The sequence below is a fragment of the Pinus tabuliformis genome, chromosome 6, assembly GCF_031772625.1.
Source record: "Pinus tabuliformis cultivar Carrire ecotype Pingquan chromosome 6, CPIR1, whole genome shotgun sequence".
Classification (NCBI taxonomy): domain Eukaryota; kingdom Viridiplantae; phylum Streptophyta; class Pinopsida; order Pinales; family Pinaceae; genus Pinus; species Pinus tabuliformis.
In genome coordinates, this window is record NC_142292.1 from 447,134,487 (window position 1) to 447,158,275 (window position 23,789).

Sequence of the window (23,789 nt, forward strand, 5' to 3'; positions counted from 1 at the left end):
GTTAGTACAACGAGCCAAAAGGATAGACTTTTACAACCAAAGTACAATTTTCTTGGAAAAGAACCCTGCTTATCATTCAAAGACAAAGCACATTGATGTTCAGTATCACTTTGTGAGGGATATGGTTGAGGACAAAAAGGTGTTGTTGGTAAAGGTGGACACTTTGAAGAATACTGCAGATGCATTGACAAAGTCTGTGAGCACTGAGAAGTTCTCTTGGTGTAGAGAAACAATGGGCATTGCAGGGTTGGATCAATGATTAATCTTTCTTGTGGCCCCATGTGGAAAGAAAACAACAAGTGGGAGAATGTTTGGTGTGTGTTATATTCTTTCCATGACTACCCCATGTGTGAGGGGGGTCACAGGGGAGGCGGTAGGGCACCCTGTACGTTGCGCGGGGCACAACAGGGAGATCACAAGGGGGGCGGTAGGGCACCCTGCATGTTGCATCGGGCGTAGCAGGGGAGTCACAGGGGGGTCAGTTTCCCGTCATGTCTGGGGGTATGCAGGGGGGTAGTAGACCCCTACACGGAGTCCAAGGTAGCGCCTTGAGAAAAAAAAATTGGAGCCTACATTAGGTGGACGGACCTACCTATGGTTTTGTGCATGTATTTCACACATGGTTTTGGGCATGATGGTGTTTTTTCCATGGTATTTGGTAGATCCGGTCAAGGGAACTACAATTATGTTCTAATCCAGGGTTAATGGATTGGGGTTTATGGATGTTTCGGCATGTATATATATGTATTGTAACATTGAAAGGAATATAATGAAAAATCAATTTGGTAGTCTCGGTTTTGGGATCCAGGGGAAAATCTCTGTGTATATCTCTTTTATGTTTTATACTCTCGCCATTCTTTATTTTCTATTTTTTAGAATTCGTATGCAAGTAATTTCTCTACGGGGTTAAAACCTACAATTCTCAGAGGTAGTTCTTCATATATGATTCATAATGTTAAGGAAGCATTGATGGGAAAGTTTTCTATGACTAATATTGGTCTGCTACACTACTTTCTTGGCTTGCAGGTTCACAAATATTCAAAAGGGATCGCCATCTTCCAACAAAAGTATGCTCTTTATTTACTTCAGTGTTTTGGCATGGTTAATTCTAAGGTTGCACCTACTCCTTTTTAGTCTGGTCTACTCTTATCTCCAGTTGTACCACTCCTCGGCTGGATCCTACATTATATCACCAACTTGTTGGCAAACTATTCTATTTAACACACACTCGACCTGATATTACTTATGCAATTGGGTTGGTTTCTAGATTCATTGAGGATCCTCATTAGAGTCTCTCGAAAGTAGCAAAGAATATTCTTAGATATATTCAGGGAATTTCCAATTTTAGCATTCAGTACACTATTCGCTCTCTTGAATGTATAAGTTCCACTGATTCTGACTTGGTTGGATCAGTGGATAATTAGAAATCCACCTCTAGGTTTGTTTTTTGTCTTGGTTCTGCTCCTATTGCTTCGCCTTGCAAGAAACAGTGAGTAACTGCATTATCTATAGTAGAAACAGAGTATCGATTTGCAGTTCTTACAACTCAAAAGGTTATTTGGTTGCGATAATTATAGATAGAGTTCGGAATTCAATGGGATCAACCTACACTTTTGTGGTGTGATAATCAGACTGTAATACATATTTTTAGAAATCTTGTGGAGCATAAATGGACTAAACATATTGATATCCAAATGCACTTTATTTGCCAGCTTATTTAAGATGGCGTTCTGAGCCTCGAGTATATCCTTGCTGAAGAAAAAATAGCATATATTTTTACAAAGTCCTTGGCATCGCCAAGGTTTCTTCAGTTATTGCACATGTTTGGCATTAAGGAATTTGTCCTTGGGGGGGTCATCTTGAGTCCTCCTTCTTTCACCTCTTCATTTTTTCCTCTCTTATGAAAAGTTTCACATGGATTCCAAAAAAGGCCTAGTTATGAGGAGTGTTATTTTTTCTTTATTTCCCCCCCTACATTTCTCTTATGGGGGGGTGTTAGACTTCCAATAATAGAAACTTGGAACTTGTAAACTTACATAGATCTTTTATCAGTTGAACTTTTCAATCTTATCCTCAACTATTGAGTCATCATTCTTATCTTCTAGCTATCACTAGAAGTTTCTATTGTAACTATAAATAGGTTCATGTACAACTCAAATGCATCAAGTAATGAAGTGTTTTATCTTCGTTCTTCATCTTGTGATCTATTATAGAAGGATTGTTTAGCTCTGAAGTTTGATCCTTGGGTATTTTAATACTCTTTCATACCTAGGCCAGTATCCACTTCTTTGATATTTGCCTCTGCATTATCTCAGTAAAAACATCAAAAAATTCCATCTGATTTGATTGATCCCTCTTGGTGCTCATTTCCCCAAATAGTGGATGTTTTTTCAATGATCAAGGCTGGATTATTATTCTTAGGGTGTTCAATAGAATATTTTGATGATTCAAAGGGCAATCTTTGTGGGGATTTAATAAGAAATGGTGTTGCAAACCCTGACTGTGAAGCTTATTTCACTTTATGTGGCCTTTATGGGTTATATAATTCGATTATCGATTGTGATTATGTAATGTAATGTATCTGGACTAGGGTTGAAATTATGATTCCTTTTTACCTGTCAAATTTGGACTCATTGTTACCCCTCAAACATTTTTTTTTATGCTTTGGGCTTCTCGTCAATAATGTTATGGTTAAAATTATGTTATTTAAAATTATGTTGTTTAAAATTATTCCCTTTACCATAATGTTTTGATAATAAATTAACTCTTTACCAATAAAGATTTATTTGAAAAATTAGCCTTCAATAACATAGTTATGTTAAAATTTTCACATATTTATCATAAGAAAAAAACATGACCATAACACACAATCTACTTATTGAACCCTGAAATGTGTTTTACTCATTGATAGGATGCACTCACACTTAAGCCTTTGTGTAACTAATTTTTTTATTTTAATATACTAGACATTGTAATTTTTTATATTAGATATTTTATTACATATGAATTCTTTGCATATAAATGATGCATATAAATGAGATTCAATGGAGAATATATTTTTTATTATATTAGAATAAAATTAAAATTTAATTTTGATAAATAATCAATTTTTATTCCATTATTTTATTTTAATTATTTTAACCATAAATATATGTCTTTCATATTACATATAGGAAAAATAATAATTTAAAAAGTAAAATTAAAGTGATAAGCAATCACTGATATAAAAAAGGATTAAAGAAAATTTGTTTGATTATTATATGATATAATTAAAAATTAATTAAAGTGTGTTTTTATGTATTAATCAATTATTTAACTTCTATGATTGTGTGCCCTATGTAATATGATACAATTAAATTTTAGTTAGAGTAACTCTATCTTTATTAATCAGTTATTTAACTTATATGATTGTGCCAATTATTTATAATTTTTATTAGTAATACATCAATATTTGTCATGTATCATAATATCCAAAAAAGTCAAAATTTATCTCAAATGTAGTTTTATCTTTTCTATTCTTTCCATTTAATTTTAAAAAATATCATATCTATCTCTATTAGAGTGGTTTTCCTTTACTATGATTTTGTTTGTAATTTCTTTTATATATATATATAATTTTTAATAACTTGAGATGAAGTAAATTTTTTATATCTATTATAAATTGATGTTTATCAACATTTAGCAATTATTTAATTTATATGATTATTGTAATATAATAAATTTCTATTTTAAAAATAATCTATGTCTATTTAATAAATTTGTTCAATTAATTATTTTTTTTGTGTCAAGTGATTTGAGTTCATCAAAGATTATATTAGGCTTGACCCATGGCTTCAGAAACCGTTACTCGGAGAAACAACAACCGAGATAGCACCCTGCCTAGGCCACTTAACTGCGTTTTGCCCACAAAATTTCGAACCAGTAACCTCATTTATTCTACACCCATGAACTTGTTCAATCATTTTATTATTTAAGTATTTTATAATTTTTTTTAAATTAATATATATATGTAATTTTCAACGTGGAAATGTAATGACATTGTGGTAATTGTGACTCTAATAAAAAACTATAATTTCAATTGGTATGATAATGTTTAGAATTCTCTAAACATAATAAACTTAATTGAAATATATTCAGAGCATTTTGGTCAAGCAAATTGATAATAGTTTGACTTAACCAAAAATAACATTTATAAAAATATTTGTTATTATTAATTTTTTTAATTATTACAAAATTTATTTAATCTATTTCGACAATTTTCAAAATAAATAATTTTATTAGGAATAACTAATTATAATCAACGGCTTTAATTTAATTTACATCTCGTATATTTTGATTGTTATTATTTTTTAATTTCGTAATATGTTTTGATATTTTTTAATTATTTTTAAATATATAAATAAATTGGGTGTTTTAAATGCGATTTAAAGATATTATTAAATATATAAATAAATTAACATCTTAAAAAACTAAATGTTTTAAATTTTAACAAATAGTTTAAATTTTAACAAATAGTCATCAACTTATCGAATTTAAAATAAAATTGGATTAAATTTAAGATAAAATTTAAAATAAAATTAGATCGAATTTAAAATAAAATTAGATTAAATCAAAATATTTTTTAGATCTAATGAAAAAAATAAGTCGCTTTTTAAAAACTTTATATTAACTCATAACACAATTTTTACATATATACAGAGTCGAGATGAGTACAATAACTACTGTGATGTATCGTGAGTGGCGGGGAGACTAATAACTGGCCATCCCATCCACGCAGGATAATGCCTGCACTAGGAAAATATATTTTTTCCTATTATCGGTAGGGTTTCTATATTTTGGTGATGAGAATGTTTATTCCATAATTTTGTTTTTAAAGTATGGGTGAGATTGAGGGAGAAAGCATCTTTTTGTCATCGTCACAAATCAAGAATTAAAACCACATTTTAAAAACCGAAAATTTTAATCAATAGTTTAGAAAAATCTAATTACACCAAAGGTTTTTTTTTTTCTTGGAATAGTTCACTTATTAAATATTTTTGGAATAGTTCACTTATTAAATATCGTCTACCATTTTTCTATTGGGTGACATATGTCTGTTCGCATGGTACTAGCTGGAATCTTTGTTCCACTGGGGCCCGCACAACTCCACGAATATCATGGCTCACATGAAACAGATATCATAACTTTTTTTTCCGTCGTTGGTTCGAGCTGCGCGATGTCCATGCTCCGTCATAGCGAATATCATGGCTCATATGAAACAAATGTCATTACTTTTTTTCCGTCGTTGGTTCAAGCTATGTGTTGTCCATGCTCCGTCATTTCTTTTTAAAACAAGTTATGAGAGTTTTTAACCTGTCTAAGTTTTACCAGCAAATCTAGATTCAAAACCAAGTGTTTCTAGGATTTCAAACGATGTCATGGGGAGAAAATCACGAAAACAAGCTGAGAAGGGAAACCCTCCACCATATTTCTAGAAACTTGTCGGTATTCTTGGACCAGGTTTTGGATTTTTGTAACAGTGGCAACCAATAATTTTGACAAACAATACTTAATCGTAATCCATAGCAAAGGTCTCAGGTATTTCACACAAGTGGCCATGGAAAAATATTTTTGTATGCATTACAATGTTTCTTCAAAACCCTTATCCATTATCCAATTTTTTGCCAGAAAAACTTATCCCAGGGGGACGAAGATTGTTCTCAAGGAGCCTCCCCTGGTTAAAAGCAAGAACGATTTCATATTCATTGATGTGGACAATCCTTCATCCATTGAAATGGAAGAGAATTTATCTTCACCTTCAGATCTAACTGGTACGATCAATGAAAATTCGAGTAGTAGTTTTATGACTGGGATCACGCTGACAAACAGAAAGAATCAAACTAATCTGTTCGAAATTACACCAGAGCCCTACTGTACGGCCCTTCCAGAAATACGAGCCATGAATAGAGGTTAAGTCATGCATTCAAGATGCTCTGCAATTTTCTGTTGAAAAAAATATGCTCTCCGATAGATGTCATGCGTACATTGAACTACAAAGATACACAGAAGCGTTGCAAGATGCAGAGAAATGTTGGCAGTTGGATCCTTCGATAAAGATCTTTAGTTTTCTCAAAGTTGAATCGCTGGTGGCTCTGGGAAAATACAAAGTCGCTTAAAATTTTATTCAGACTTGTTCCAAATCCATGAAGAAACATAACGCGACCATTTTTCGCCAGATGTGCATGAAATATTATGACAATGGTGACTCCATTGTCGGAATTACGGGAAAATTAGAAATTCCCTCTTCTGAGCGAGGTGTCGATTGCATTGGGGTGGTGGAGATCAAGATGACAAAGAATGGATGCTGTAGGGGAATGTTTGCTACCGAGTCTATTAAGGACGGTGAGGTTTTACCCATCAGTAAGGCGTTGGATATATATGACAAGTATTATTCTTCGGCCATGTCTGATCCTTTGGAAAATGGTTTGATTCAAACTGTGGAATGTGCCCTTAGTGCAAAAGGGGACCGAGCCTTGCAACATTTTTTTGTCACGATCAAGAAAACTTCAAACCCAGATTCCCAAATATGTCAGAGTTCATCGAGGAGGCGTCTGCAGGCTGTACCTATTACAGTTTGGAAACAACTTCACAGAACTGAAAGCGAGAAGTTGTGAAGGTGAATGTTTGTGAAATATGTGAGAAAATATGCAGTATTCAAATCCGGAATATCATAAAAGGCATAGAATTTGACGCCTGTTCACCGATTGTCATGGAAGAATCGGTGCGATTTTTAAAGGCAATGAGCGATTATAAGAAACATATGAGTTTCTCTGGGTTTTGCATACTACCGTCCTTCCTAATCCATTTTTGTGCTCCCAACGCATCAAGAATCAACGTAGGCCGCAATATTATGAGGATCCATACGACCAAACACATAAACACTGGAGAAGAGATCACCATCCCGTACTTCGATGTTGCAATCCCCTGAAGTTTACCGAAATATCCAGGCATGGGGCTTCGACTACCACTGCGATCAATGCTAGTTCGAGAGATGTACTATAGCTACGAATGCAGGTTGCAAATTATGTTAAGAAAGATTCATATCAGTGTTTTGCAAGCCCTCTTCGTCCAGGATACCTGCGGGGCATCCTCTTCAGCCAAGTGACCCCAGCTTCGAGTCATGGTCTGGTCCCAAGCCCATCGATTTAGAACCCATGAGTGTCCTCGCTACCGACGTCGAACTGTTTTGTGGACATTAATGTCGATGGTCAGGAAGGTCGTTGGTAGATAAGATGTGCGTTCACGCTCTGTTACCTCGTGTTTCTCGTGGAGATGATGAGGGAATCTGGGAGAGAATCTTGGAGGATATGAGGATGACACAGGTAAAACTTGCAGAGGAATTTTAATGGGTTTGAGGGAAGCAATAGTTGGAACATGTCCTGGGGATCCTCGTTATTTACTGCTATGTCAAAAGATCGCCTACGCTTGCAGAAATCTTGCAGTAGTGGCAGCCAAGAATACAGGAAAGACTGAAATTTATAGGGTGTATAGTTATGCCAGAGAGAGATGAGGAGGAGTCGAAGAAGGCTTGCATCTGTGTTTATGGACAACAAAAGCCACATGTTGCAGAAGCAATAATGAGTAAATACTCCAATAAGGGAATTCTCTGATACTTCATTTGTTTATCCAATTTGCATACATTGTGTCATTCTCCCTTGACTAAGATGAGAAGGCAATTTGAATTGCATTGTGTCTTGAAGTCTCAAATAAAATTCAATTTGGTGTTCATTTGTTACTGCGTTCCTGTTGCCTGGTCTGTTATTTTGCTGAAATGAGTAAGTGCTATAGGTCCAGATATTCATATTGATTCAAGAAAATTCAGTCTTTGTGGCGATGTAGCTTTGATTCGATGTAAGGATTGTTCTCGTTGTGTTTTTCTTGGAGAAGAAATTCTAAACTCACATATTTAACTTGGATTATTTTTTTAGCAATAACTTACTAATTTTTCTTAACGATCATGAAAATTTTCCTCATAAGATTTGATTCAAGAAAATTCAGGCTTTGGAAGAGATTTTCATCTTTAAAATTTAAAATATGTTGCGTTCAGTAAATTGGAAACTACACAGAAATTTGTTTAAACCACATTTGAATAATATAGAGTTTCTTTTGTTTGGATATGTATATTGTTTCCTGGTAATGAGTGACCAAGTAAAGATAAATGTGATTTTTGTAATGAGTGACCAAGTAAAGATAAATGTGATTTTTATTATTTTATTAAAAAATATGGTTATTTAAATTTAAATGTAGAGTTTTATTTCTAGAAATTTTAATAGTTTTTTATATGAAATTTAAAGTTTTCCCTGGAAAAAATAAGTAAAAATTCTTTAATAAAATATTTATAAAATGTTTGATCAAAATACCGGATTCGCGTTGTGTAAACCTATGTTTCTTCCGAAAGATTTGAATCATAGAGACACATTGCATATCACGTTTTTAAAAAATGTAGTGTTGAGGTAACACGATTTTTATTATTGAATTTGAAAGTATGGTCAACACAATTAAAATTTTCAACTAAAACACTTCAAAATATTTTCAAGAAAGATTGAAACATTTTAGAAAGAATGTATGAGGATTTGCCTTCGGCTAAAATTTACTTGTATAAAATTCATTGGACGGTCATTTGAAAAATACTCATAACAAAGTTTGTTCAAATTCTAGGCGGAAGTTTTGTGGACTTGAAGTATTCGAAAGTGTTTAATTTTGGACGAGAGGTAATTTTAAAATTAATTCCATTTCATTCAATCGAGTGTGTGTTAAATTTTGAACGAGAGTTAATTTTAAAATTAATTTCCTTTCATTTGAGAGTATATTTCAGAGTATATTCAATTTTGTAAGAGAAGTCATTTTAATTAAGTATTGGGGGTTTTTGCAGTGCATTATATTTGAAGTTTCACGGTATAAATGTGTTATTTTCATTCGAGAGTATATTCAATCTTATAAGAGAAGTCATTTTAAATTTAATTTGTAATTTTTGAAGTTTTAGTATGTAAATGTGTTATTTATGGACTTTATTTTGTGTTTTTAAAATTAGGGAATAAAAAATATTTAGATTTTTTTTGGTTTGTTAAATAATGTGAGTTTTGAAATAACTGGTGCACATTAAAAGACTTGAAATAATTGGCACGACTTGAAATAATTGGCACACTTAACATGTACCAGGGTCATGCTATCAGACTTGGATTGCCTTTCATTTGAGAGTATGTTCAATTTTGGATGAGAGTTAATTTTAAAATTATTTCTCTTTTATTCATCAAGAATATACTCAATTTTGTAAGAGGGGTAATTTTAAATTTAATTTGTAGTTTTAGAAGTTTCATCATAAATGTGTAAATGTGTGAGTCTTAAAATGACAGTATGACTAGATGAATTTGGAACCAGTGATCTTTAAACCATGGAGTGATTTAAGAGAACACCCTATCACAAACTCCTCTACACCCTATAGGCAAAAATATTTAAATTTTCATTAAAAATTGTTTTTATAATTAAATGTCACCAAATTCAATATTATTTTAAATAAGTGTATGTTGTTGAAATGATAAAAGGATCGAAATGGAAACGGAAATGGAAATGGGCATTATATCGAAACGAGCAAGAGAATTTGACAACTACTTCACATTTCAAATTCCCACACTAGCCATGGGCAAAAAATCACCAAAACATGTTGAGAATGAAAACCCTCCGATGTATTTCCAAAAGCTTGTTGGCCTTCTCGGACTAGGTTTTGGATCTTCTGTTACAGAGGCAACCAATAATTTTGACAAACAGGCATTAATCACAATCCACAGCAAAGGTCTTAGGTATTTCACACAAGTCGCCGATGGGAATCAGAGAAATAAAATTAACTTATAGACAAACAGAAGGCCTTCCCCGCTTCCTGAAGCCACTCTATCAGAATCTCAGATATGCCATGGTTCAACAGCTACATGACTCCCCACTCTCTGCTCGACTTCGCCACCTAACGCCTGATTGTTGAAATTGTAATTTCAACTGTCGTGCAGCACTATTAAACAACGACCATAAATTTTGAAAACCGTCATCAGTTCTCCGCACTACCATTCACCGGACAGTGGTTTTCCTCCGGAGGGAAGCAATAACATCCATCGACTGACACGTGCACAACAGTTTTACCAAAGCCGTTTTTTCCCGGAGCATAACATTCGGCAAGAAGTGGCTGTGTGATATTGTCGTCAGCCATTCGATTGAAAGCAAGGTTGATGTCCGTCGATTGAAACCAAGTTGTGTACAGGCCTGCAGCAAATGACATGACGTGAAGTAAAGTTTCATTTTGACTGTCGGTTTATCAGTAAGGCATTTAATGAAATTAATTATGGTCGTAGAATGATTGGTAAAGTTTTTAATTTTAATGTTTTTTTTTAATTTTTTACGAGAGTATGGCATAGGTAAATATGTATTGTCATGTTTTTTATGTTTTGTGTGTGGAGTAATGAAAGAGAAGCACACAGCAGCGTGTGAATGAAATGAAAAATACACACAGCAGTGTGAACATTTTTTTGATGTTGTTCGTTGAAGTGTAAGGGAGACACAACAGTGCAAATGTACACAACAGTGTGTTGATTTTTCAGCAGGAACAGAGTGTTTTGTTTTTCACACAACAGTGAATGTAATGTAAGAAATTTTTACACACAATAGTGTAAAATTTCAAAGCAGAGACAGAGTAAATTTGCAAAGAGACAGAGTAATTTTTTTTTGTGGAACCGAAGCGTTCTTGGAGAATCCCTCTGTGAGAGGAAGAAATTTGTAACAGCTGTTGTTTTTTTTATTAATTAATACAAAGTTTTTATGTGTGTGAAAAACTCTGTTCTTCTCCCAAAAAATTTTATGCTTCCCTGTGTTAAGATCCTGTGTTAAAACAGAGCATTTTTCCTCTGTTCATTTTGTTTGGAATTATCAGAAATTCCCAACATGGTATCAGAGCTTGTCCAGGCTCTTTGAAGGTGTCAGAGAATCTAAATGAAGGATTTCTTGCTGCAGCAGCTTCTCCAGCAGAGTGAAGACTCAGTCAAGATATTTCTCAAGTTAGTTTTGTGTTATTGTTGAGGACAGTCAGTTATTTTAACACACAGTCAAGTATTTTGAAGCATAGTTAAGAGTGCAAGAATGGCTGGAGCCAGCACTAGCATGGGTATCTTTAATACTCAGCTCCCACAATTTAATGGAAAAAACTATGACTATTGGGCAATAACTATGAGAGCTTTGCTTGCTTCCCAAGACTTATGGGAATTTGTTGAGGATGGTTTTGAAGAACCAACAGATGAAAATGAGTTTAATAATTTAACTCAGGCAGAGAAAGATCTGTTGAAGAGCAATAAGAAGAAGGATTCTAAAGCCCTCTACTTTTTGCAACAAGCAGTGCATGAGAGTATGTTTCCAAGGATAGCAGCAGCTAAGAGATCCAAAGAAGCATGGGAAACTCTCAAGATAGCCTATCAAGGCATGGAGAAAGTGAAGACAGCAAAACTACAGTTGCTGAGGAGAGATTTTGAGAATCTTTGCATGAAGGAGTCAGATAATATTGACTCATTCTTCACACATGTGATTGGTCTGATCACACAGATAAGGTCTCATGGAGAAATTCTTGAAGAAAGGAGGATTGTGGAGAAACTGTTGAGGATCCTACCCTCAAGCTTCGATGTGATTGTCACCACCATAGAAGAGACAAAGGATCTCACAAACTTTTTAGTTGATGAACTACATGCATCACTGATAACACATGAGCAGAGATTGAGTAGAAATGAAAACTCATCTCTAGAGAATGCCTTTAAGACCCAGATGTTCTTTGGAAGAGGAAGAGGTCAAGGCAGAGGAAACAAGAGAGGAAGAGGCAGAAGCCAAAACAGAGGTGGAAGAAACAGTCCAGCAAATGCTCAAGGAAGAGGCAGCAATCCAAATCAGAACCAAGGCCAAGGCAGCAGCCAAAAAAGTGGACAACATCATGCTCAAGGACAAAGGTATGATAAAGCCAATGTCCAATGTCATTATTGTAAAAAATATGGGCATTATGCAAATGAATGTAGGAAGAAGCAGCATGATATGAGCAATAGAACTAATGCAAATCTCACTAGAGAAAATATCAGCCAAAATAATTTGTTTTTAGCCTGTAATATGGCTGAAGAAAAGAGTGAAGATGTATGGTTTCTAGACTCCGGTTGCAGCAACCATATGACAGGAAACATAGCCTTGTTTTCTATGTTAGATCAGAGCGTGAAGTCACAAGTCACACTAGGGACTGATAATAAAGTTTCTGTTATGGGAAAAGGAGAAGTAAATGTCTTAACAAAGAAAGGTGAAAAGAAAACCATAGCAGATTTTTATTATGTTCCTGGAATGAAATGTAACCTCTTAAGTATTGGACAGCTTGTTCAAAAGGGGTACAATGTTTTCTTTGAGAATGATGTATGCACCATCATGGGTAGAGCACCCAGCAAACAATGTATCGCTGAAGTGAAGATGACAAGGAATAGAATGTTCCCTCTCAGAATGAAGGCAGATTTGAAAAATAAAGAAGTAATAGCAGCAGTGACTCAAGAGGCTTTCCAAAGCGAACCAAAGGATGACAATTGGTTATGGCACTTGAGGTTTGGACATCTCAACTTTGGACGTCTTAACTTGTTGAATAGAAAAGGAATGGTAAGAGGATTACATTGATAGAGAAACCAAACAACATTTGTGAAGGTTGTATCTTGGGGAAACAACATAGAGAAAGTTTTCCATCTGGGAAAAGCATAAGGGCAAAAGCACCCTTAGAGATTGTCCACTCAGATTTATGTGGACCGATGCAAACTCCATCACTTGCAGGCAGCCACTATATACTAACATTCATTGATGATTTTACTAGAAAAACTTGGGTTTATTTCCTGAAGAACAAAAGTGAAGTGTTTGAAAGATTTCGCAATTTCAAAGCACTTGTAGAAAACCAAAGCGGGCTGCATATCAAAGTTTTAAGAACTGATAGAGGAGGTGAGTATATCTCCAAGGAATTTCTACGTTTTTGTAGAGAAAATGGAATTCATAAGCAGTTTACCACTAGGTACACTCCACAGCAAAATGGAGTTGCCGAAAGGAAGAATAGGACAATCATGGATATGGCGAGGAGTATGTTAAAGGCAAAGCATTTGCCAAATGATTATTGGGCTGAAGCTGTACACTGTGCAGCGTACATTTTGAATAGATGCCCTACAAAAGCAGTCATGAACATAGTGCCGGAAGAAGCATGGAGTGGGACAAAGCAAGGAGTCACCAACATGAAAGTTTTTGGATGTGTGGCCTATGCACACATTCCAGATCAACTAAGGAAGAAGTTGGACAGCAAAGGGGAGAAATGTATTTTCATTGGATACAGTGAGGAATCCAAAGCTTACAGGTTGTATAACCCATCCACCAAGAAGCTTATTATGAGTAGAGATGTTCAGTTCATTGAGGAGGAGGCTTGGGATGGAAGCATAGAGAAAACAGTGAATGTTAAAAACTCTATGTCTCATGATGAAAATGATGAGGAGATGGCTGAAATACATCCCCAAACAACAGCACCAACACAAGGGCAGCAAGGGACACCCTTGAGGAGAAATGAAAGTGCTTCTCCAAGCACATCATAAGGAGGAAATTCAAGTGCTTCTTCAAGCACTTGCACACCAAATGAAAGAGGTAAGAAGTTCAGAAATTTAAGTGAGATTTATGAACAAGAGGCAGCAAATGAAGGTATGAACTCTTTGTTTGCTTTATATTGTCATGTTGATGACCCTATTCATTTCGAAGAAGCAATTAAGGATAAGAAATGGATAGAAGCTATGGATGAGGAGATGAGTGCCATAGAAAGAAACAAGACATGGGATTTAGTTGAACTACCAAAAAGAAAGGAAGTCATTGGAGTTAAATGGGTCTACAAGACCAAGAGTAATGCTGAAGGCAAAATAAAAAGACACAAGGCAAGACTGGTTGTCAAAGGATATAAGCAGCAGTATGGGAGAGACTATGAGGAAACTTTTGCACTGGTCGCTAGAATGGAAACAGTGAGAGCAGTGCTATCCATAGCAGCACAAAACAAGTGGAAAGTTTACCAAAGGGACGTGAAGTTAGCATTCCTAAATGGAGTGTTAATAGAAGAGGTTTACATTGAACAACCTCTAGGCTATGAAAAGAAAGGCCAAGAGCACAAAGTGTGCAGATTGAAGAAAGCTCTTTATGGGCTGAAGCAAGCACCAAGAGTGTGGTATAGTAGGATAGATTCCTATCTACTAGAAAATGGATTTGAATAATGTGAGGGAGAACCCACTCTCTACATCAAAGAAAAGGATGGTAAATTACTAATTGTTGTGTTATATGTTGATGATGTTATTTTCACAAGTAATGATGATTATTTTATTGAAAATTTCAAAGCAGTCATGAAAGAAAAATTTGAAATGACTGACATGGGTTTGCTGAGATACTTCTTAGGAATAGAAGTAGAACAAAGTGGAAATGGGATTTTTATCTCACAAGAAAAATATGTTAATGAAGTGTTGGAAAGATTTAATATGCAAGAGAGCAAGGCAGCAATCACTCCCACAGTGATGGGATTAAAACTCAGCAAAGAGGACAGCAGCAAGGATTTTGATCCTAGTTTGTACAAGAGCATAGTTGGCAGCCTCATGTATTTGACTGCAACTAGGCCAGATATAATGTATGCTGTTAGTTTAATTTCCAGATTCATGGAGAGGCCAAAAGAAGTGCATTGGTAGGCAGCAAAAAGGATTTTGAGGTATGTTAAAGGTACTAAAAGGTTTGGCATTTTATATACTGCTTCAGAATGTTCAGATTTAATTGGATACACTGATAGTGATTGGGCTGGAAGTGTAGATGATCGAAAAAGCACATCCGGTTATGTTTTTCACATGGGTTCAGAAGCCATTTCATGGGCTTCTAAAAAACAGCCTATTGTAACATTATCTACAACAAAAGCAGAATATGTGGCAGCTACAGCAGCAGCATGTAAAGCAGTTTGGATGAGAAGGATGTTAAAGAGTTTATGCCAAGAGCAAGCAGAAGGAACTGTAATTTTTTGTGACAATAGCTCAGCTATTGCATTATCCAAGAATTCTGTGTTTCATAAGAGAACGAAACACATTGACACAAAGTTTCATTACATCAGGGAATTGGTGAACAATGGAGAAATCATTTTAAAACACTGCAGAACTCAAGAGTAGGTTGCAGACATTCTGACCAAACCATTGGACCAGAAAAGTTTTGAGTTTTTGATGAAATTTCTGGGTATGACTGATAACCCAACAGTTGAAATTAAAGGGGAGTGTTGAAATTGTAATTTCAACTGCCGTGCAGCACTATTAAACAGCGACCGTAAATTTTGAAAACCGCCGTCAATTCCCCGCACTGCCATTCACCAGACAGTGGTTTTCCTCCGGAGGGCAGTGATAACATCCATCGACTGACATGTGCACAACAGTTTTACCAAAGCAGTTTTTTCCCGGAGCATAACGTTCGGCAAGAAGTGGCTGTGTGATATTGCCGTCAGCCGTTCGATTGAAAGCAAGGTTGATGTCTGTCGATTGAAACCAAGTTGTGTACAGGCCTGCAGCAAATGACATGACGTGAAGTAAAGTTTCATTTTGACCGCCGGTTTATCAGTAAGGCATTTAATGAAATTAATTATGGTCGTAGAATGATTGGTAAAGTTTTTAATTTTAATGTTTTTTTATTTTTTACGGGAGTATGGCATAGGTAAATATGTATTGTCATGTTTTTTATGTTTTGTGTGTGGAGTAATGAAAGTGAAGCACGCAGCAGCGCGTGAATGAAATGAAAAATACACACAGCAGTGTGAATGTTTTTTTGATGTTGTTCGTTGAAGTGTAAGGGAGACGCAACAGCGCAAATGTACACAGCAGTGTGTTGATTTTTCAGCAGGAACAGAGTGTTTTGTTTTTCACACAGCAGTGTAAAATTTCAAAGCAGAGACAGAGTAAATTTGCAAAGAGACAGAGTAATTTTTTTTTGTGGAACCGAAGCGTTCTTGGAGAATCCCTCTGTGAGAGGAAGAAATTTGTAACAGCTGTTGTTGTTTTTATTAATGAATACAAAGTTTTATGTGTGTGAAAAACTATTTTCTTCTCCCAAACAATTTTATGCTTCCCTGTGTTAAGATCTTGTGTTAAAAACAGAGCATTTTTTCTCTGTTCATTTTGTTTGGAATTATCAGAAATTCCCAATACTGATCTCCTTCTTGACCTCCTCGTCGACATTGGAAACATGAGTGTAAAGGAGTTGAATTGGTTGAACGTATGTGTGAAGTCTTTTTTTTAGTTATTATTATTGTAGGGCCCCACACATTTTTTTTTTAAGCTGCATGTGATGTTCCTTTTAAATAAAAATCTAGCTTAAGATGTAAAAAGAAAAAGAGGTGATCCTTGTTGTATGATGAAAATTTTATTAAAAAGATATTTTTTTTAATGGTGGGTATGTGAAAATTAAATTTTTATTTTGTAAGTGGATTTTTTATTTTTTTTGCGGTGTGAATTTTATTGAAAATGGAGACAATAACATTAACTAATATGGAGAAGTTGAGAGGGGCTAATTTTTCCTTATGGAAATCACAGATGGAGGATATACTAATTTTAAAATATCAGTATTTGCAGATTGATGGTATGACAAAGAAACTCTCATTGACGACGGACGAAGAATGGAATAAGCTAGATAGAAAGGTGATTGTAGCAATCCGTCAATATCTACCAAAGAATGTGTATTTCAATGTGTCTAGAAAAAATACGACAGAAGGATTATGGAAGAAGCACCATGATCTATAAGAGAAGAACATGACATCAAACAAAGTGTTCTTGATGAAGGAGCTTTATAATGTCAAGATGAAGGAGGGTGCTTTAGTTGTTGAGCACTTGAATGATTTCAATATTATTACTAATCAGCTTGTCTCTATTAAAATCATCTTGTTAATGTGTTCTAGCCAAACAATTGGGAAAATTTAATTCTAGCTATGAGAACTTCAGCACCTGCAGGTACCTTGAAGTTTGATGATGTCAGCGATAGTTTAAGGAGTTGGGACAAACCTATATTTTTGAATGCATACAATGCCTTGAACGTTTACTTGGACAATTGGATTGTGTAAACTACATCACATAAATTTGCAATTCCAACAATCTTTGCTAGAAAAATTTAAATTTAAATTTAAACTAGAATTGATGGCTCCGGGAAAATGGCTTTGAATTAATTTGAAATTTTTAAAAGGAGATAGCTAAAATTCTAAAACAAGCCCCCTTATTTATGTTGATTGCAGAATATCCTAGAACCTGAAGGTCACTCGAGTGAAATATTCTCTTTATTTAATCCCATTATCAACACACACTGACTTTAGTCATTTCCTCTGTGCAATTACATTTTTTGTGTGCCATTTCCCACTAGGACTTATGATAATGTTTCTCCTCATTACCCTGCATGTTATAGCTTGGATATAATATGTTTATAAGATTTTGACATAGTGGTATGATTGGGAAAAAATGATTTAGCCAGGTGGTTCGAGCAACATATGTCAAACATGCATCAACACAAGTGTGAGACTATTGCAAGCCTGAACACATTTCCTCCCCTCCATCCTCCACCCTTTAGGTTGTTATCTTTCCTTTGTTGCAACATTTTTGCAGTAACATCATAGGCATGTTCAATTCCTTTGGTGTATCTTTGCACCTTTAGGGGAAATTGCTAGTAGATACCTACATTTGTTTCATCTCCTCATTCCTTTGTTTCCCCGTTTCATTCCATTTGCACTTATTAATAAGGTTATGGTGGACGAGGAGCTTCCAAGTCACCATTATTTGATAAAAATTGCCTCCTAATTGGACAATTATTTGCCACATCATTCAACAAAATGAGGTCGAACTTTAATCATGCAACAATGTTTTCCTGGAGTTACACAAATACCTTATCTTCTCAAATTTAAAAATATTCTATTTTTTATTGTGTACTATGCCATATTTGATACCAAAGTTCTGAGTTGTATTGTTAACTTTGACCTTTTAGAGGACCACAAACTTGATTATGATTACATATCTATATTTTTAACCCTAAATTAATTCGGATTACACATCTATATTTTTAACCCTAAATTAAGATATACACATACCACGTGCAAGAGAATGGTGACAGTCGAAGACACACTGGTTTGACAAAAGTAAAATGAATCTCTTGTTAAAATATTTAACAAGGAATTTAGACCTCTTAACATATAATAATAACATTGATCATATCTACTACAATTTTAGTACAACCCTCTCCACTACAATTAACAAATTCTCTACCGAAGTATCATATAAAAATAACCTTTAATATAATGAGAATTTTAAATTTGTGAAAAAAACTATTAAAAATACTCAAAAAAAACAATAAAACTTGAAAAAATAAATATGTACAAAACTCTTATCGAAAAAAAAAAACTATATAAATAAGAAACGAGTACGCCTATTTCACTTCTCTAAGGCTGAACCTAGATTATACTATATATTTTATCAAAAAAAAAAGAGCTGAACCTAGATTATACTAGATATTTTATCGAGAAAAAAAAGAATTGAAATTACATTAGAGTCCAAAGGACGTTTTGACAGTGGGAAACCCTCCCGTGACTTGATTTTATAGGGTTTAGGAACAAGCATGAGGTTGCAGGAGTAAGTGGGGGCATCTCTGGCATTTCTGGTGAGTGGATGTGGTTTTGTACGATTTTATAAGTGGCTCACTTTGTCAGCATAGTACACGATTCCAATTTTGCAATACATGAGTATGTTTAACATTTAATAATAAGATTTAAAATTTAGTAAGATTTATTAATGGTATTAATATTAAGGTTAATAATATTAATATAGTTATTAGTATATTCGTAATAAGTTTTAATAATTATTTATTTAAAATGTTTAATTATTTTATTAATAATTTTATAATATTATTTAAAATGTAGTAATTTTATAATAATAATAATGAGAATATATTATTTATTTATAATAATAAATTAATTTATATATTAGTATATGCTAATTATGATTGACTTAGTTAATTAGAGTGAAATTGGAAATCATGTTTAACAATACTTAAGGATAGGTATTATGTTCAACATGTTTATAGTTAACCAGAAATTTCATACTCAATATACCTAAATCAACCATAAACATTATGTTCATAGTAAATAACAACATAAACATTAATATAGTTATTGTAGTTAATAGCTTTATGTAATGAATTTAATATAACTTTAATATTCTTTACTATTTTTTTAATGTTTAATTTTTAATATAACTTTTATACTCTTTTAGAGTAGTGCAACTATATTCAATCATGGTCATCTATGGTCAATATGGTCAACCATAGCAAACATGATTAACTATAGCAAATATGGTAAATCATATTTGTCTCTAGTTAAACATTGACAACCATATGGTCAATGATGGTCACCCATAGTCAACCACAGTTGACCATATACAACCTTGTTCAGAAATTAACATCAAAATCTAAAAAATAAATTTCAACATGCAAAGTATCAACCAAAATTCAACTTTGCAAACTAACGAACAAAAATTGATGTTGCATATTATGAGCAAAAGTGCATTTCATTTTCATGAACAAAAATCAACTTTGCAATATGATAAACCACAAATCAATGTCCAAATATGACAAATGAAAAATCATCATAATATGACAAATAAAATATCGACATCATAATGTCATAAACAATAAATCAACATTGCAGTGAATTGAACAAGGGCCCATATATGTATTGTAATTGATGTAAATCATCTTAATAATAAAATACATGATTGACTACATGATAGAGAGACAAAAAAGAGTATAGGGGGATATAACTCATAAGAGGGAGCCTAGGAATTGTGTAAGCGGCTAAGTAAGACTTCCCCTTTTGACAAGTGTCAAGTTAGAGGTAACAATACAAAAGTGATTCCTTTATCTGTTGGGGACACATCTTTGCATTCATTCTTCCATCTCATGCTACCAAATTTGTATTGATATCTAGATCGAGTAAGAGAAAAATGAAAGAGAGTTGAATGGTATATGTAACTATATTTTCATAGAAGTGTCCTTGGTGTCCCAACATATATATTCCCTTGACAAGCCTACTCTAGAACCCTAGTAGAGGGATTTAACCTGAGGGATTATGGTCATGGAGAAGGGGGATTCCTTCTTGGGTTGTGTGGGATGAAGGGCAATAGCGATATGGTGATTAGGGTCACTAGTTGAGTGAGCACGCTAACTATTAATGGGTTTTAAATTTGATAGTAGTGTCATAGTTTTCCCTTGTGGTGTTATATACCTAGCTTATGGGTGGCCTATTATTGAGAGATCTAGAAAAGAAGTGGATAAGGCTAGAATAAATGTCCTTAATTTGAAACAAGTTATTTTTTTCTTGAAGATAAGTGTTCACTCTTGTATATGCAAAAATGTGATGAATTATGTGTAATGTTTATTTAAATATACTACTATTATTATACTGTGAATGCTACTTTATTTTTCTTCGATAATTATGGTTTAAATATGCATGGTAGTGTATCTTTAAAGGCTTGCATTTTGGTGCATATGCAGGGCATAATCATGAAATGCTATATGAATTATAATTATGGAAAATAAATGAGATTACATGAAGGAATTTGAAATTCATGTGTTCATAATTGGTTTATGGTAATGTGTCCCATCCTAGTGTTGGATGGGTACATTACAATCAAAAATTTATTTTATGACTTGGGATAGGAGTGAACGATGTACAAATATGACACAATAGGAGAAGGAAGGAGGCATTAGAGCCTATCCCCCCTAGTGACAACTTCCTAAACTCCAACGATAAATCGAAGTTTAGTAAACTTCACCTCTGTGAGAGCCTTTGTAAAGATGTCTGCAACTTGATCATTTGTTGAACAATATTGCACTTCAAGAACATGGTCGTGAATGAGATTTCTGATGAAGTGCATGCACCATTCAATGTGTTTGTTGCATTGATTTTGGACTGGATCTTTGCATAGTTGAATGGCACTTTGATTATCACACCAAAGTGTAGTTGGATGCTGCTGTTGAAAGCCAAACTTTGACAGGATCTAACGAAGCCACAAGGTTTCCTTACTAGCTTCTACGACACCACGATACTCTGCTTCTGCTGAAGAAAGATAAATGGCACTTTGTTTCTTACAAGCCCACGTAATAGGTCCTGAACCAAGAGTGAACACATAACCTGCAGTAGACTTCTGATCATCAGGGTCACCAGCCCAATCAGAATCAATGAAACCAACCAATAGAGGAGATGCTTCTGCACTGTAATGAATCCCAAATTGAACTATACCTCGAACATAACGAAGTATTCTTTTAGCTGCTTTCCAATGACTTTCATGTGGGTTTTGCATAAACTGAGCAATAAGGCCAACAACAAAGAAAAGGTCAGGACGAGTATGGGTCAGATACAAAAGTTTTCCTACAAGTTGACGGTATAAGGTAGCATCAAATTCAGGGGAAGTATAAGTGACTAAAATTTTGGCTCCAGACTGAAAGGGAGAAGGGGCTGGCTTATAGTCTTCCATGTGAAAATGGTGTAGAAGATCACATGCATACTTGGACTGGGAAAGGGAAATACCTTCCTTGGATTACAAGACTTGAAGACCAATAAAATAATGCAAGTGTCCTAAGTATGTCATTTCAAACTTCTTTTTAAGGCTGGACTTCACATGGTTTATAAGGTTGGGATCACTACCAGTAAGGATAAGGTCATCAACATAAAGAACAAGAATGATAATAGACTTGCCCACTTTCTTGGTGTAGACAGTATTGTTAGAGTGACACCTAGAAAATCTAGTTTCTAAAAGAAAGCTATCCATTTTGGCATACCAAGCCCCAGGGCCTTGCTTGAGACCATAAAGGGATTTCTTAAGCCAACATACAAGGCTGGAGTTTGTTTGTATAAATCCATTAGGTTGTTCCATATAGATTTCTTCATGCAAGTCCCCGTGCAAGAAGGCAGATTTAACATCCATCTGATGGACTTCCCATTTGAAAGAGATAACAAGGGAAAGAACAAGGAAGATAGAGTTCATTTTGGCAACAGGGGAGAAGGTTTCAATATAGTCAATACCTTCAACTTGTGAAAAACCCTTAGCAACAAGACGAGCTTTATGTTTATCAACTTTTCCATCTGGTCAATACTTGGTTATGTAAACCCATTTGCATCTAACAAGTTTTCGTCCCTTTGGAAGGGGAACAACATCCCATGTATCATTTGCCAATAATGAACGATATTCTTCATTCATAGCTGTGTCCCAATCTGGATGGCCTGAAGCTTCTACAAAGGCGTCAGGATCATAATTAACTAAAGCTTGAGCTAGTAAAGAAGAGGCTCTATCGAACTGATAACGTGTACGTCGCTAATTTGTAGGATCACAAGCAAGAGCACCTGCTGCATCCTGAGTAGCATAGACCCATTTTGGAAGCTGAGGCACCGAAGGAGGATCCTGAGAAGGTGGGGGAATGATTGCCATCCTCGTTGTCATCATCTGAAGAAGAAATATTTTCAGAAGTAGAAGGGATAGAGAGAGGTGGCACATCCACCAAACTAGGCTCATAGGCCGATATATTTTCAGCGAACTTTACATCTTTTCTAATGATAACATTTTTGGACTTAAGTGGAATAAGTTTGTATCCTTTGACATCTTCAGAATATCCAACAAAAAACACATTTTTCACTCTTAGGTTCTAAAGCTTTATGTTTCTCATCTAGAATATGGGCCCATGCTTCACTTCCAAAAACACGAAAGTGACTTACATCTGGTTTAATTGAGCTCCATGCTTCTTATGGAGTGATATTCTTTAAAACCTTAGTAGGAGTGCGATTTATTATGTAATTTGCACAGTTAATTGCTTCTGCCCAAAAATTAAGACTAAGTCCTTTAGTTTGAAGCATACAATTAGCCATTTCCTTTAAGGTGTGATTCTTCCTTTCAGCTACACCATTTTGTTGTGGAGTATATGGAAAAGTATGTTGCATTTGAATTCCATTCTTAGTGCAAAAGTTGATGAATTTTTTGTTAACATATTCTCACCATTATCAGATCTTAGCTTAAGAATTTGATGTCCAGATTGTTTTTCAACAAAGGCCAAGAACATGTTAAATACTTCACTCTTGAGTTTTAAGAAGTATACCCAAGTGTGTCTGGAGAAATCACCAATGAAATTTAAGAAATAAATGTAGCCAGAGAATGAAACAATTGGAAGTGGACCACATAAATCACTATGCACAAGTTGTAAAGGGGTTAAGGTGTGCCAAGAGGCATGTTTTTCAAAACTATCTCTATGATGTTTTTCGAGTACACATCCGGAGCAAACACCATCTCTGCAAGATAACATTGGAAGACCTGTCACCATATTTTCTTTACATAGATTCTGAAGGGAGCGATAGTTTATGTGACCAAATCGCTCATGCCAAAGTTTGCTCACTTCATCATTATGAGCAACAAATACCGAGGGAAGATTTGATGACCCAAAGTTGTTAAACTTATACAACCTTGTAGAATCATCAGTAATGTCAGTAGCTAAAATCTGTCTAGGATCTCTTAGGTCCTTAATTACAACATCATGAGGTGAAAATTCAATGATTTTACCTTCACCTGAATGAGTTATCTGATATATAGATAGAAGGTTGCAGGATAAGGTTGGAACACATAATACATCATTGAATTGACCATTGTCTATATGAACAG